General features: G+C 42.8%; 1 protein-coding gene across 2 annotated transcripts in view; it reads right to left on the bottom strand.

The window, feature by feature from the left end:
- Positions 1-16814, bottom strand: part of LOC126095319 (probable dolichyl pyrophosphate Glc1Man9GlcNAc2 alpha-1,3-glucosyltransferase) — a 122909-nt gene that overhangs the window by 65483 nt on the left and 40612 nt on the right. The window lies entirely within an intron of this gene.

Raw genomic sequence — 16814 nt, 5'->3', positions numbered from 1 at the left:
CACTAAGTTAAATTAACTATATATCCTGTAAATGATGATTTGGCAGCATCATTGTGGATTTTCTAGTATAATATTTACCTACAAAGGAAACAATCAATGACAAAAAGTAAGATAATTACAGGAAGAGGGGGTGGGAGAAGTGGCTCTTGGGCAGGGAGTGACATATAGGAACAAGAATATGAAATTTCTGCTCAATCATGCAGACAATCAATTTGTTAATGGTAATGTACATTCATTTTCAAACACTTGACTTAATATACTTTTAATAAATTCTTTTCACTCCCTTACTAAAATCAATTTCCCAGTGCATCAGGGATATAATAAAAGAAATAACACCGATGTGCAGCTCTTTTATAATACAGAAGATACTGTTCTTTATTTAGAAGATGTACAAGAAAATAAAAATGCTTGCATGTCATGTCAGAGATAATAGTGCTGAAAATAAAATCAAAATGATATGGAGTGTCATTAGAAGGAAAATGGGGAAGTCCAGTAACTAAAAATAATGAATGTATGGTCCAAGATACCAAACATATAGCAAGCCTTTTTAACAATCACATTCTAAGTGTGAATGAGAAACTTAGAACAGGCAGCTCCAAGAGAAAAGCACTACAGTATATGTGACAATCAGTATGATAAGCATTCTGTCCATTTGAGACTATGTTAAGCTCTTTCAGGAAAAAAATATGAAAAGCACATTTATTTGATATAGCTACTGTATTCAGCCATGTATTTAATGCATCACTTCCACAAAGTATCTTTTCAGACCCACTCAAGTATGCCACTGTTAGGCCCCTCTTTAAGAAACATAGCAGGTTTCACTTTTAACATCCATTTTAAAAGTTTTGGAAAAGCTTATGTATTTTAGAATGGTTGAGCATATCTGCAAATATAAGATTCTGAGTCAGCAACAAATCATATTCCAGGAGCGGCTCTCCAGCAAACACGGTATCTACCATTTCACTGACTAATTATTAAAATATCAAACAATGGAAACTCCAAGTAGGAATATCAAGAATGTAGGAAAAGACAGATTGCTACTTACCATTATGAAGACATATGGAGTTGCAGACAAGCATGATTAACCCTTTAACTGCTCTGGACGTGTTAACGTGCACGCCTTTGTACCTGTCCCTGTGTGCGCATAAACACATTCAGAGCACACAGGGGCAGGTACAAAGGCGTGCGTGTTAACACATCCAGAGCAGTTAAAGGATTAAAATACATTCACATAAAGCTTTCGGCCACAGCCTTTGTCAGTAAACACACACACACACACACACACACACACACACACACACACACACACACACACAAATGCATCATGTGGGATGCAAGCAGCAATCTGGAGAGGATGAGCAATGGGAAGGGGAAGGGATAGTAGTGTACGGATCAGGAGGGAGACGAACACTGTCTGGTGGAGTGCACAGGGACTAGACTGCCAACAGGCAGAGCATCAGGAGGTTGTTGGGCAGGGATGTGGGGAGGAACAAAAAAGGAGAGGAGCGGGAAAAGATGAACAGATGTGTTGGTAGGGGCTGCAAATAAACAGGGTGGGCGACGAGAATGGGGAGGAGATGACAGGACAGAGGGTGAGGAGACCGTTGGGTGGAGGGTGTGGGGACAGTATGTTACCATAGGTTGAGGTTGAGGGCGGGATAATTATGGGAGTAGAGAATGTGTTGTAACGGTAACTCCCATCTGGGCAGAACAGAAAAGCTAATGGTGGAGGGAGGATACAGACGGGCTTGCTTATGAAGCAGTCACTGAAATCAAATGTGTTATGTTCAGCTGCATTTTGTGCCTCAGGGTGGTCTACTTTGCTCTTGGCTACAGTTTGGCAGTGGCCATTTATCCTGGAGGGCAGCTGGTTGGTAGTCATACCAATATAAAAAGTTGTGCAATGGTTGCTGCAGAGCTGGTAATTGAAATGGCTGCTTTCACAGGTGGCCCTGACATTGATGGGATAGGATAAACCGGTGACAGGACTGCAATTGGAAGTGCTGGGTGGGTTGATTGGGCAGGTTTTGCACCTGGGTCGTCCACTGGGATATGATCCTTGTGGCAACAGATTGGGATTGGGAGTGGCATAGGGATGGACTAGAATGTTGTGGAGGTTGGGTGGGCGATGGAACATCACTTTAGGAGGGGTGTGAAATATCTCAGGTAGGATGTCACTCAATTCAGGGCACAATGGTAAGTAATTAAAGCCCTGGCAAAGGATGTGGTTCAGTTATTCCAGTCTGGGGTGGTACTGGGTGATCAAGGGGACACTCCTTATTGGCTGGTTTTTGGAAGTAATGGGAGGATTAGCGTTGTACATGGAAATGGCAAGGGAGCTCTGTTTGTGAACTAGGTCTGGGGGATAGTGCCTGTCTGTGAAGGACTTGGTTGATCCTTTTGTGTGAAAGGGATGACAGCTGTCAAAATGGAGGTACTGTTGGTGGGTTTAATGTTGACAGAGCTGCAGGTTGAGCTGTCAGAGAGGATATGGTCACCATCTGGAAGGTGGCCACTGGGTTGAGGAGGACCACGTGAGGCAGATGGGAGAGAAGGTGTTGAGGTTGTGAAGGAATGAAGATAAGGGGTAGGGTGTTTGACCCTGGGTCCAGATCATGAAGATATTATCAATGAACCTGAACCAGACTAGGGGTTTGATGTTTTGGGAGGCTAGGAGTGTGTTTACCAGATGGCCCATAAAATGGTTGGCATTGGAGGGTACCATGTGGGTGCCCATAGCTGGGTCGTGGATTTGTTTATATACCATCCCTTCCAATGAGAAGTAGTTGTGGGTTAGGATAAAGTTAGTAATGTGTATGAGGAATGAGGTAGAGAGTTTGGAGTCTGAAGGACATTTGGGAAAGATAGTGTTCAATAGTGGTAAGACCATGTGCATGAGGGATGTTGCTGTATAGGAAGGTGGCATCAACAGTGACAAGTAGGGATGGGTTGGGTTGTTTGGGGAAGGAGACCAGACAGCGAGGTCATCGGTCTCATCGGATTAGGGAAGGACGCGGAAGGAAGTCGGCCGTGCCCTTTGAAAGGAACCATCCCGGCATTTGCCTGGAGCGATTTAGGGAAATCACAACAAGTAGGGGTCCAGGAGGTAAAGAGGTGGGGATGGTGGAGACTAGGTGAAGGAAATGGTTGGTGTCTTTGACATGGGAGGCTACATTACTGGCAATTTGTTGGAAGTGTTGGTCAATGAGTCCCGAGATTCTTTCAGTGTGGGCACAATAACCAGCCACAATGGGGCATCGAGGATTTTTGGGTTTGTGGATTTTGGGGAGCATGTAGAAGGTGTCATAGGGGTGAGGGGGGAAATGGATTCAGGGGAGATGCTCTGGAAAGCACCTAAAGCTTGAAGCAGGGATTGGAGTTTGTGTTGGACTTCTGGGATAGGATCACTCTGGCAGAGTTTATAGGTGGAGGAGACAGATAATTGGTGGAGGTCATATACCAGGTAGTCACTGTGATTCATAACAGTGGTGGAACCTTTGTCTGCATAGGATGATCAGGTCAGGAATTTTTTTGAGGTTGTGTATGGCTGTTCTTTCTTCTACTGCTGCAAGGTTGGTGTTCTGAGAAACGGACCTGGGGAAGGACGGTGAGGCTAAGCTGGAGGTAAGGAATTCCTGGACGGTCACCAGCAGGTGATTAGGTGGGAGGGGGGGAGGGAGGGAAGGATCACATGTAGATGGTGGTACAAACTGAAAGATGCAGGTTTCAGTGTTGGAATCAGGGTGGTTTTGGTTGGAGAGATTGGCGGCAAATGAGTGCTTCCATTGCATGGATCGGGAGAAGGAGAGTAAGTCTTTGACAAGTCCAGCCTAGTTAAATTTGGGTGTAGAACAAAAGGTGAGGCCTCTGGATAGGATTGAAATTTCTGTGGAACTAAGGGTTTTGGTGAAAAGGTTAACAACAGTGTTACAGGAATGTTTTGGCTCTGGATTTGGTGGAGCATTGGCAGGGTGTTTTGGGGGTGTGGCATGTTGAAAAGGTCAGCTAGGCAGAGTTTAGCTGCTATGAGGGGTGGTCAAGGAGGATCACTGTGGGTATGATAGTGATTGGATAGATATCAAGATGATAAGATTTCACCTACTGTGATTTTTTGTGATCTCTCTACGACATTTGACTTTATAGTTTTCAAAATACAATGAGTAAATGGTTCACTTCATTTTTAAATAAAGGGTTGCGTTAGATAAGTCAAGTAGCTCTCATGATGAATCTTTTGAATGGCGACAAATTACTACTGGTATTCCACCGGATTAAATTCTGCTACCAACCCAATTCTTGAGACTGGAGATTACATATGTAAATAAATTTTCTATTAGACCAACTCCTCCACCCTTCCCTGTCTGTCCATCTCTTTATGCCCCTCTCTCTGTCCTCCTCCTTCCCCTCCTCTCAATCTGAACATATCAGTATGTGCCATAAATTGCACTCACATATGTCTGAGCCTCTGCAGTTTTACACCATACAGCTCCAGAGAGGATGCTAAATTTGTGTGTGGTATTCAGCTGCACAGCTTGAATTTCAGTCCCGAAACACGCTGACAAAACTACTGGTTCGCTGCAATGCTCAGTCTCGCGACCTGGTTGACACAATGAGCACACAAATAATACTTTTAAAAGTATTCCAAGTCAACTAAATGCATGATATAAATACCAACACGACATTTTTGTACATTTTTACATCATTCCTTCTTAACCACACACTATTTCTGTACAAATAATGGGCCGAGTACTCAATAAATTTGGTTGAAATTTCTCCAGGGACTTCAATGCTATCAATAACAATGCAGCATTCCCACCCCTATGGAATGCTGTTAGTTCTTAACCCCAAAGGGTTTCTTTCCAGACAGTAAGGAATAACCAGTAAACCCCCAAGTCTTTAAAAAATTGAAGTCCCCTGCATGAAACAGCTTCAAATTCTGAGCACTTGACAAAGTTTAGGAGAGGTTTGAAATTATGCTTGAAGTTTGTTGGAAGTCACTATCTGGTCTCGCTGTCAAACACTGGAAGAGTAAAGTCCGGGTAATTTGCACTTTGTTTTAAGAAAACCTTGTTTTTCATACAAATCTGAGTTTATGATGTAATGCCTCCTGAACTATGAGTCGTGCAATACTATAATTTTGCAGGTACATTCAGTGGTATATGTGGATACCGTCTGCAAAATGTGCCGCGAGTGGAGTAAGTAGTACAGAAGTAGTAAGTTAAAACATGATGCCTTATATGGAAGGCTTTCACACATCTTTATGTTTATGACATATCTCCCTAATTGACATAACAGGCACATTTAGTCACATATGTTGATACTGTCTGCAAAAGTGTTGTGAATACAGTTAGTAGTAAAGAATTAACAATTAAAACATCATGCTTGACCTGGCAGTTTTACTGTGTTGTGAGGGATGTCATCGAGAAAATTTTTTGTAAAGGTTTTAAATTATGTGTAAAGTTTGTTGCAAACACACTCCTGGAAATTGAAATAAGAACACCGTGAATTCATTGTCCCAGCAAGGGGAAACTTTATTGACACATTCCTGGGGTCAGATACATCACATGATCACACTGACAGAACCACAGGCACATAGACACAGGCAACAGGGCATGCACAATGTCGGCACTAGTACAGTGTATATCCACCTTTCGCAGCAATGCAGGCTGCTATTCTCCCATGGAGACGATCGTAGAGATGCTGGATGTAGTCCTGTGGAACGGCTTGCCATGCCATTTCCACCTGGCGCCTCAGTTGGACCAGCGTTCGTGCTGGACGTGCAGACCGCGTGAGACAACGCTTCATCCAGTCCCAAACATGCTCAATGGGGGACAGATCCGGAGATCTTGCTGGCCAGGGTAGTTGACTTACACCTTCTAGAGCACGTTGGGTGGCACGGGATACATGCGGACGTGCATTGTCCTGTTGGAACAGCAAGTTCCCTTGCCGGTCTAGGAATGGTAGAACGATGGGTTCGATGACGGTTTGGATGTACTGTGCACTATTCAGTGTCCCCTCGACGATCACCAGTGGTGTACGGCCAGTGTAGGAGATCGCTCCCCACACCATGATGCCGGGTGTTGGCCCTGTGTGCCTCGGTTGTATGCAGTCCTGATTGTGGCGCTCACCTGCACGGCGCCAAACACGCATACGACCATCATTGGCACCAAGGCAGAAGCGACTCTCATCGCTGAAGACGACACGTCTCCATTCGGCCCTCCATTCACGCCTGTCGCGACACCACTGGAGGCGGGCTGCACGATGTTGGGGCGTGAGCAGAAGACGGCCTAACGGTGTGCGGGACTGTAGCCCAGCTTCATGGAGACGGTTGCGAATGGTCCTCGCCGATACCCCAGGAGCAACAGTGTCCCTAATTTGCTGGGAAGTGGCGGTGCGGTCCCCTACGGCACTGCGTAGGATCCTACGGTCTTGGCATGCATCCGTGCGTCGCTGCGGTCCGGTCCCAGGTCGACGGGCACGTGCACCTTCCGCCGACCACTGGCGACAACGTCGATGTACTGTGGAGACCTCACGCCCCACGTGTTGAGCAATTCGGCGGTACGTCCACCCGGCCTCCCGCATGCCCACTATACGCCCTCGCTCAAAGTCCGTCAACTGCACATACGGTTCACGTCCACGCTGTCGCGGCATGCTACCAGTGTTAAAGACTGCGATGGAGCTCCGTATGCCACGGCAAACTGGCTGACACTGACGGCGGCGGTGCACAAATGCTGCGCAGCTAGCGCCATTCGACGGCCAACACCGCGGTTCCTGGTGTGTCCGCTGTGCCGTGCGTGTGATCATTGCTTGTACAGCCCTCTCGCAGTGTCCGGAGCAAGTATGGTGGGTCTGACACACCGGTGTCAATGTGTTCTTTTTTCCATTTCCAGGAGTGTAGTTAATTGTTCTAATTCTCAATCCAGTAGTTTAGGAGGAGATGTTGAACCACATTAATAAATAAAAACACACATACATACATTTTTAGAATATTAGAGATATGTGACTTTCCGTCTTACACTCATAAAGCAGAAATAGTGTTCTTTCCTGAGGAAATAAAGATCATAATCAAGCCAAAAGGAGATTTAATAACAGAAGGAACAATAAACAAAATATTCAAAAGTACTACTGATTGGTTCTCAGTAAATGGTTTATCATTTAACTTAGAGAAAAACACTGTTCATTCAATTCTGTACAAGGTGATTTATATAAACATCATTAACAATAAAGCACAGGGGAAAAGAAGTGAGTAAATATGTTTAAAATTCCTGAGTGTGTATATTGAACAGGAATTATATTTTATAGTTGCTCTAAAATGCTTTGGTTAAGTAACATATGCTCTATATGTAACTGGTGATTTTTGAATGAAAGCATTAGAAAACCAGCTTCCATTGACTGAAACCAATGGAATAATTTTTTGGAGAAATTCCACACACAGACACAAAGTACTAACTGCATAGAAATGTGCAGCATGAATAACATCTGGCATCAATTCACGAACCTCAAGTAGGCAATTGTTTAAAATATTAGGCATCCTAACAACAGTCTCGCAATATCTCACTCTGTTTTGAAGAACCACTCACAGTCAAAATGTAATAGAAACATGAAAGTCTCTTCAGGTTTGTTGACGGATCCTAAAATCAACTTGACTCAATATTTCAGCAATCCAACTGATCACTATTTTCAGGAGAATGCTGCTTCAGCTGATGAGTCCCACTGAAAACTGACACCAGGCTGCAAATCAACATCCTATATAGGCCACCGTTCAGTACACCGTGCATATGCCGCCCATCACGGTTGCTGTCTCCACGACTGGGAGGTGGCGCCACCCTTAGTAGAACACTGGCAGCAACAATATATCACACTCAGGGCCACACCAAAGAATGTTAAATTTTGATGCAGGATAGTACAGGTTTCCATGTCCTGCTAAGAGGAAACCCATTGTCTCAATTAATTAAATTATCCGCCAACCTAATTTCAATTGCCTCTTTACAGACACTGCTCCAAAAACCAGAAATGTTGGCAGCTACCAGAGTTTCATCAAATTTCATACTGTGTCCCTCATTTAAGCAGTGTTCTGCTACTGACAATTTTTCCAGCTGTTGTAGTCTCCAACGACGGCAATGTTCCACACACCTGTCATGAACTGTGCGAATCAAGTGGCCAATGTAATCCTTCCACATTGACACGGAATTTTGTATACACTGGGTTTCCTAAGCCCCAAATCATCTTTCACAGAGCCGAGTAGTGCCCTAATCTTAGAATGTGGACCGAACACACACTTAATGTTAAAATTCCTTAAAATTCATCCAATATTAATTGATATGCCTCCAGCATAAGGAAGAAAGGCCACCAATCTACGTTCCTCTTCATGCACCTCCAGTGATGGTCCAAACTCCCTAGCTTGACAAATCTGCTTCTCGGAGTATCCATTTTCTTTAAAAACAGCCATCAAATGTGCAAGTTCTTGGGTAAAGCTGTCCATGTCGGAAATGGCACGTGCTCTGTGTACCAAAGTCCTAAGGACGCCACTGTGTTGGTGTGGTGGATGACAACTCTTAAAATGCAGATACCAATCTGTGTGTGTTGGCTTTCGGTGAACACTGTGTCCCAAAGCACCATCTGGTTCTTTTATAAACCATAACATCTAAAAATGGAAGCATCCCATAGCTTCCAACCTACATGGTAAATTTAATGCGGGGATGAAGACAAATGAAGTGGTCCAAACATCTTCTGGAGATATGTGAATGATACCTTTTTCATCTGGCTGCATGGACATTATGCTCTTAATAGATTCTCAGTATGTGGTGAGGTTCCACTAGACAACTCCAGAAAATTTTTGGGAAATATGTGGCATACTAACATAAATGTCAGTATGGAGTTAGGAGGTTCTACCATTAATTTTCTATATGTCAGCTTAAAAATTGGAAATAGCAGCCACAGATTTAAAATTTACTGATAAGACTTCTTTACAGACACATTCATCCCAGCTTCCTCTCAACATCCTACAGCCAACATACATGCAGCATTCCACCCCATGATCCACCATCTCCTTTTTATCCACATGCCCATGTCTATGGCCAGGAACTCAAACAATAGAAACAGTAGCCACAAATAATGAATTTCATTCCAACATTACTGACGAAATTCTCAATAGAAAAACTGAGGAAGAAAGCCAGCCTCTGCTGTACCCAGATTGATTGAAAAGGAAATTGTGAGATTGATTGAAAAGGAAATTGTGTTGTTTACCTTTTAAAGGCAAAACTTCACACTGTTTAAGCAACATTTTAATTGCAAAGGGTTTATCTGTGTTTTTATATGACCCACAGACATTGGGTAGATGGCTGTCAATCCAAAAGATAAAACAACCAGCCATCATGAAAATTGGGGTGTACAACATCATATGCCAAGAGTGTCAGTCCTGCTATATTGAACAGACTGAGAGGTCAATCTGTACTAGGCTCGGACAGCACTACAGAAATTACAGAATCCAGTTTCATTCTTTGCAGAAAACTGCTTAGACAAAAACCACACATACATAATACATCTAGCTCTACATCTAGAGGGAAACGCCACGTAGCTCACTCAATTACAAACATTTGAAATGGTGTGTACTGCCAAATTTATTATTGAATGATCAAAATAAGTTCAGTTATTCATCACTTTCTGACAGTGTTACAACCTCTAGATAGGAAAAGAACCTTGCTGCCTCCATTGATGAATACAAATTGACAAAAATCCCATTCCTGTTCACAGCCATACTCCAATGAATGTTTAGTCGTAGTTATTATAAATACTTTCCTCATGAATTTTGTAAGTCCATATGTAACTGTGTAGAAATTGTCACCAGAGATAACTTTTATAGCTTAAATCAAAAATTGAGAGATTAAGAAGTTGACATGTTTATCTTTGCTTCATTCCGTTCTTTGAGATCAGTTGTGTACTTATAACCAAAATGCTAGGTCGTGTAGTAATAATAAATTTTGTGGAACAAGACTAGAAAAGTGTTTTGTTTAGTTAATGTGACGATAATCAGCTTACTTTATGGACACATTACAGCTGCTTGTCTCCAATGACAATAACCTCTTAGGCAGGTACAGTGCAACTTATACATTCCAGCTCCCTTAGGCAACCACAGAAAGATGACTGCCAGAGGTTGTCAAAAGCACTGTTAATATCTATCACCATCAATACAACATACTGAAACTGAGTGCCTGCCACAAGGACATCCATTTATATATTGTGCCTTTGTTACTGCCTCTACTAAATCTATGCTGGTGAGGGTTCATGCCATATAGTAGTCTGCAGTGTTGCAATCTTCTGAAATATATTTTCTCAAATATCTTATCCAGAAAGTTTAAAAGAAAAACAAGTATGTGATTTAGGTATAATCAGACCCTTGTCTTTCTCTTCACTGATAATCACCACCTCAGCATTCTTCCAAGCTACAGGTACCCTTTCCTATAAGGCAGGGCACCTATTGGAATGCTGTACAAGTGATCTGCCATGTGGAGTGGCACAAGGTTTTCATCTAGCTAGCAACTTCACCTGTTGATCTTGTGCACAAATATCCACGTATTTATAATCATAGCAATGCTGAATACAGCAACATGAATGCTCAAGATAAAGGGCGGGAAAGGATTGCTAGAGAAATATTGGAGACAGGCACAGTAATTGAAATTCATTTAATTTATTTGTGGAAAAGAAAGAAGCTATACAACAACAAAGAAGAATGTACTGTTGTTTTCTGCTTCTCTTTCTTCTGATTTGCTGGATGTAATGTAAAATCAGATCCTTTTGGTATGTAACTGTACACATACTTTGTTCCCCCAAGACAATACACCATTTGGGCTAAGACAGAAACTGAAACATTGTTTATTGTGTCCAACTTCTTGGACACTGAGGTGGCTGGTAATAATACAGTTAATTAGAACACTCTGAACAAGTAATACATTATTAATTACAATGAAACTTATCTTTGCTCACGAGGCCTGGCTGTAGCTATGAAACTGCACACAAAAACTTGTGGTTCAGAAGAGACTAAATGAACCATAATTACTGATGGCAAATTGATACAAGTTCAGAATAGTTGTGACTTTACCACAGTTACTAGAAAACACAAACTCATAAACAACTTTTTGACAAAGTTCTGAGAGCATTGGCACTTAGGCACCATTGACAGGAGATGGAAGTCTCTTCACTCCCCGACAGTTGACATATGCTGCGTCATGGCAAGTAGGAAGCACAATTATGTTACTCTGACAGGAACTTCCTGGAAGTGAGTAGAAGTGCCTCCTGGCCTCTGGTGATGATTTTTATGGTGGAGGCATGGTGGTGGCACCTCAGAATTACGGGAGGCACGATTTCTTCCTAGCGTCTCACTGACACCTCGTGATATTACTTTGCTCTGCAGTATCTCTGTGGTGATCGATACTTCTTGCTTTTGATACTTAATGACACCACATTGTTTATAGATTTCTTTTTTTTCCTGGATTATGATGTGAGTTCACAATAAGTTGGCCTACATTCTACTGCACAGATGACTTAGAATAAATACCATTATGAATCTGTATAAAGTTATGCAACATACAAATACCTTGAACTATCACACTAATTTTATTCAAGTCACAGTTAACTGCAGTATCCAATACCTGGAACTCTGAGGCTAACTTACCAAAATATTGTAACTTGAACACACAACACAACCAAGAATGGTAGTACAACTTTATTAGACTGTGGCATATACGCCAATCACCATAACATACACTGAACACAATAAGGTAAGGCAAATGCCTGCAACTAGTAATAACATGATAACTGAACCTGAGTGCGGCATGGCAGGGTTTAAATAGGCACTTGCCCATGCCGAGCTCAATCAGAAGTCCACAGTATTGCACTTTCATGGCACACTCTTGCAGATGACAACACACTGCTAATGTGTGCAACTTTCAAGTGTGTGTGCATTATTTCATTCCTCTTCCCTTGGGGAACAGATCAGATTCACAAGATGTCCATGGTATCTTCCTCCATGAAGCTCTGACTGAGGTGACATGCTGATACTGTGGCACATGGTTGGAATTGCTTGGGACGTAGCCAGTGTCGCAGTCCACTTCTTGTGTCAACCCATACGATAGGATGGGCAACGTCGATGCATACTCTCGTGTCCACATCAGGTCCGGGGCGTGGCGATGGTGGTGGTGGTGGTGCCCCTACAATTGGCAGCTGAGGCAGAGGAGAGGCTCCGGTGTGGACAGCAGCTGCATTGGTAGTGGTAGCGGGATTGGAGAAGCTGTGCCAGGTTCCTCCACTTTGTGACGGGGGGCCCCTTGTATGTCATGGCAGGGACCCCGACCCCACCGTATCAGGTGATCCATCGAGCGACTCAGACTGGCATGGTGAAGTCTGTGTCCCGGCTGGGATTGACCGGTCTTTCACACACAGGCATAACTCGCCATAATGACATGCACAAAGGCCCTCCTCCATACAGACATCGCAGAGACGGCAGCTTCAGCATTGGGAGATGACGGCAGGAGTTCATTCTGGGTGATGACCAAACTTGTGCGCCCAGACAGCCATCCTGGGCTGGAAGCAGGACGATGGCTGCATGGGTTGGCGTCCCTGGCCAGGCTGCAGGAGATGCAGGAGCATCCAGGGTTGATGCCCATGGAGCATTTTGGTGGGGCTGTTGTCACCAAAGGCGTGAACCGATAGGAAGTTAGAAACTGACCCAAGGCTACATCGGACAGGGACCGAGTCACGTATGTTTTTATTTGCATTTGGATATTCTAAGTAATCTTTGAGCTTCACCATTGGTCTGTGCATGGAAGGGTGGGGAGAAAATGTGGAGAATCCCATGGGCATTGCAGATGGAGGCAAACTCCTGCGACACAAATTTAGGGCCGTTATCAGAGACGAATGTTGCCAGAAGTCCTTCCATGGAAAGAAATTGCGAAAGGGCTGCCACGACAGCAGAGGCCGAAGTTGAGGGACAAAGAACAACAATGGGAATTGAGGGACTGCATAAATTACTATTAGCCAGTAAGAGCTGGCAAAACTGATGTGAAGACTGTTACAGGCCTGCGAAAGTTGCTGCCAGAGAGACAACATTGCCCCCGGGACAGCTTGCTGTGTAACTTTGTGCAGGTGTACTTGATCAGAGTTCGATTAACTTCATCATAAATACTAAACCTGAAAAGGTTAAAGGTGTCCAACAAACTAAACATATTTTTGGTGCATGCATTGTCCATCACCAGAAAAGTTAGCGGACGAACCCCAGATTTATATATGACTGGGACCAAGAAGCTACCTAATATCACAATGCTTTGTTTATTGTATTACTGTATGTGACACTGGCGCTAAAGGGGGAGAACCCAAGTCCACATACATTTGCAAGTTGAGTAATGACATGGCAGCACCAGTGTCGACTTGCATGTGCAGAGCCTTCTGATAAAAGATGCAACGGATATTGCTGATACACAATTGGCATCCATGTCGGTGTCTGCAATAGGCTGTTGGAATTTTTGCTTTGCAAACAGGAGCACTGCTGTGTGTTTTGTTGTACTGGTGGCAAATGGCTCACTGCTTCGGATAGCCCATCCTATCATGAGTGACAGAACATTACGGACAGGAGAGAAGTGTGGAGCAGTTGCATTGTTGTCCATCACTGGACTTGCTGTGCTGTTGCTGTGGCCCTGGCTGCCACAGTGAGTTAGGCTGGCTGCCGTGATGTTTTGCTCATGCACAGATTACTGCCACCACATTGTCCCTCTGTGAACTATCCGACAAACGGTGAGGGAACTGGTTTGAACTTCTGCAATCTCTCACCATGATTCAATTTGAGTACCCACAGCCCTTGAGACCTCAACTGACTGTGCAGTAGCCAAAACTCTTGAGAGGGAGGGGTTTTCACATTGAAGGGGACACTCACAAACCACACAATTGGGGGCTGCCAACCAAGTGACTACATCACGAACCATTTGGTAGGCATACGACTCCTTATGTACATCATGGCAATGACGACTTAAACCATGAAGCTCAGCTGCCGAAGACTTATAGGAATGTTCCAGTTTCTTGTGACATCAATAGAACTCAACACAAGTGGCAATGATGTGTGTCTGTTTAGAACAGTATTTCGAAAGAGGGTCGCACATGTTATCAAAAGAGAGTGAAGACAGATCCTGCAGGGGGGTCAGCTGCCAAAGGAATTAATACATGCAAGGCAATAATCAAGGAAAAAAAAAAAAGCATCGCATAAGGTAGCATCAGTCAATCCAAACGCTTGAAAATTCTGCCACAACCATTTTTTATGGGCCTACCATTCTTCAACAGATTCACTGCAAGCCGGAAATGGTGGGGGATAAATGACCAGCTAGCGATTCGTGAAACAGGAGGTGCAAGGGGCGACAGGCGATACAGATTGAGATGGACCTGAACTGGCCAAAACAGAGGCAACCGTTTGCAATGTCTGGGTTAGATTGCGTTGCACTATGGTGAACGCCTCCTGCTATTAATTAAAATGCTGCATCACTGCAGTAAGAACCTCTTCGTGCTCAACCAGCTGGCATAAAAGCTCATCAGTAGCACAATCAGACATTGTAGCTGCAACAGAGGACCAACTAGAGATGGAAAACCGCAAGGAGAACAATCCCATCCTCATTGACACTTGTGTTGTAACTTGAACACAACACAACCAAGAATGTTAGTACAACTTTATTAGACTACAGCATGCATGCCAATCACCATAACACAATGAACACAATAAGATAAGCCAAATGTATGCAAGCAGTAATAAAATGATAACTGTATGCAAGCATAGAGTGGTAGGGTTTAAATAGGCACTTGCACGTGGTGGCCTCTATCGTGATGAAATCTCATGGAAGACAACACACTGGTAATGCACACATCTTTCAAGTGTGCATGCATTACTTCACAAAAGAACATTCTTCTGACCTTCTTTCCCTACGTAATCTGCAATAAAATATGTGACTTTTGGAAGTTAATTCTCTGTGAGGGTATGGTTTCATAATGTGTTATCAAAAGAATTTTCTTTTAATACTCACCCATGACTGTTGGGGTCATACTCCCCAATGTCAACCAATAAAAATAATTGATCTGCATCTAAAATTGCTAACACGCTTATGGAAGTAAAACCTTTGTAATTACAAAATAATGCTGCAGATTTAGAAGGAGCTTTAACTCAGAAGTGTTTTCTGTCCAAGCAACCAAAACAGTTTGGTAGTTTCTGTAGCTGCCAAAAATGACTAGCAGTTTTCTTCCAGATTTACTGAGTTAGTGTTGGTAAATATTCAGGCTGCAAATTGCCCATATTGTCTTTAACATAACAACCACAATTGCCTGTGTAAGACAAAGGTCCCGAGTTCGAGTCTTGGTCCAGCACACAGTTTTAATCTGCCAGGATGTTTCATAAAGCTTCCACTGTTTGAAAAAAAATTTTTCTGTGTTACTAACAACAAATCACTTCTACTGGTGTTGAGAAACATCTCTGCCATGTATCTTCCAAGCAATGTATCACATCACTTGTCACTCCACTTTGGTGGGTGGCCTGTCCGTGAGGCACCTATTGTACTGTTCACATAGGTAGACGTTGGTTTGTATTACTTCTGTATGAAGCCTGTAAAATCCTGGAGATTTTTTTTTTCTGTTTAGCCATCAAATTGACTGATTTTTCTCGTATGGGAGAATACACAACCTTATTATTTATACATCTGTCTCAAAATATTGTTTTCTAAACTGATCTTCTGCACTGTTACCGGTTTCTGTTACCCTCCCATCATTTCATCTGAGTGCGAATGGAATGTTTGTGATCATATATTCTTGCTGACTAATTTATTTCTAGGTTAGTTTTCAAAAATAATCTCCATCATTCTGTTCTCCACAATTCTCCTCTGAAGTACTTTTTAGTGTGTTGAATTCTTTTTTCTTGGGTCATGATGCTCTGGTGGAGCTTTTTGGTATTCCTTGTTCCATATATTTGTTTTTGCAGTGTCTGGGTCCATACAACGTTCTCACCTAGAAGGGCATTTTTTGATAGGTATTGACGTTCCATTGCTCTTTACAAGGGTGCTGCCAGTTCTTGCTCTTTCAAATCCACTTCATCATCCAGTCATTTGACTTTCTGGGCAATGAAAAATTTGTCTAATGTCTTCCCAGTTAGCTTTCTTGATGTACTTTGCCCTTATGCACACTTTTTTGTGCCTAGATTTCCATTCCATTGATGATATAGTGTACGATACTACAATGCTATTCCATTCTCAATCCTTCAGGCTTTTAAACAGCCAGTTGCTGCTATACTTACTAGCTCACACAGTTGGAAGCTCTGTGCCAGGTGAGATGCACGAGTTATGTGCTCTCACAAATGTAAGTTATTTAAATTGTAATAACAGTTACTTTAGTACTGATTACTCATTAAATACTTGTATCAGCATGTTTTAAGCATAATTTCACTTTTTCTAGATATTATTTTAGAAAACATGAAAAGATTGTAAAGTCGCATTGTAATAATTTTTTTTTTTAATGTTCGGCACAGAGAATCTCATTTAACTATTCTTTGCCCCCCCCCCCCCCCAATTCCCTGTGAAATTTAACTACAGCATATCCCTTCATTATTGAGTTCACAATTTCAGAAGGTAGTGTAAATTCTAAGTCATTAGACAGTGGGACAAGAGGGTAAAATTGCTACCCTTCAGGCTGAATTAGATAAGGCTAGGCAAGATATGGACAGGTTATGGATGGAGAAGGCTAAATAGATGTGGGAAGTGGCAACAGGTTACAGAAGGAACAGGTGTAGAGTTTCATCTGAT

This window comes from Schistocerca cancellata, chromosome 8 (genome assembly GCF_023864275.1).
Source record: "Schistocerca cancellata isolate TAMUIC-IGC-003103 chromosome 8, iqSchCanc2.1, whole genome shotgun sequence".
Classification (NCBI taxonomy): Eukaryota; Metazoa; Arthropoda; class Insecta; order Orthoptera; family Acrididae; genus Schistocerca; species Schistocerca cancellata.
The sequence above is the reverse complement of the archived record's forward strand: the minus strand, read 5'-3'. Positions and strand labels throughout refer to the sequence as shown.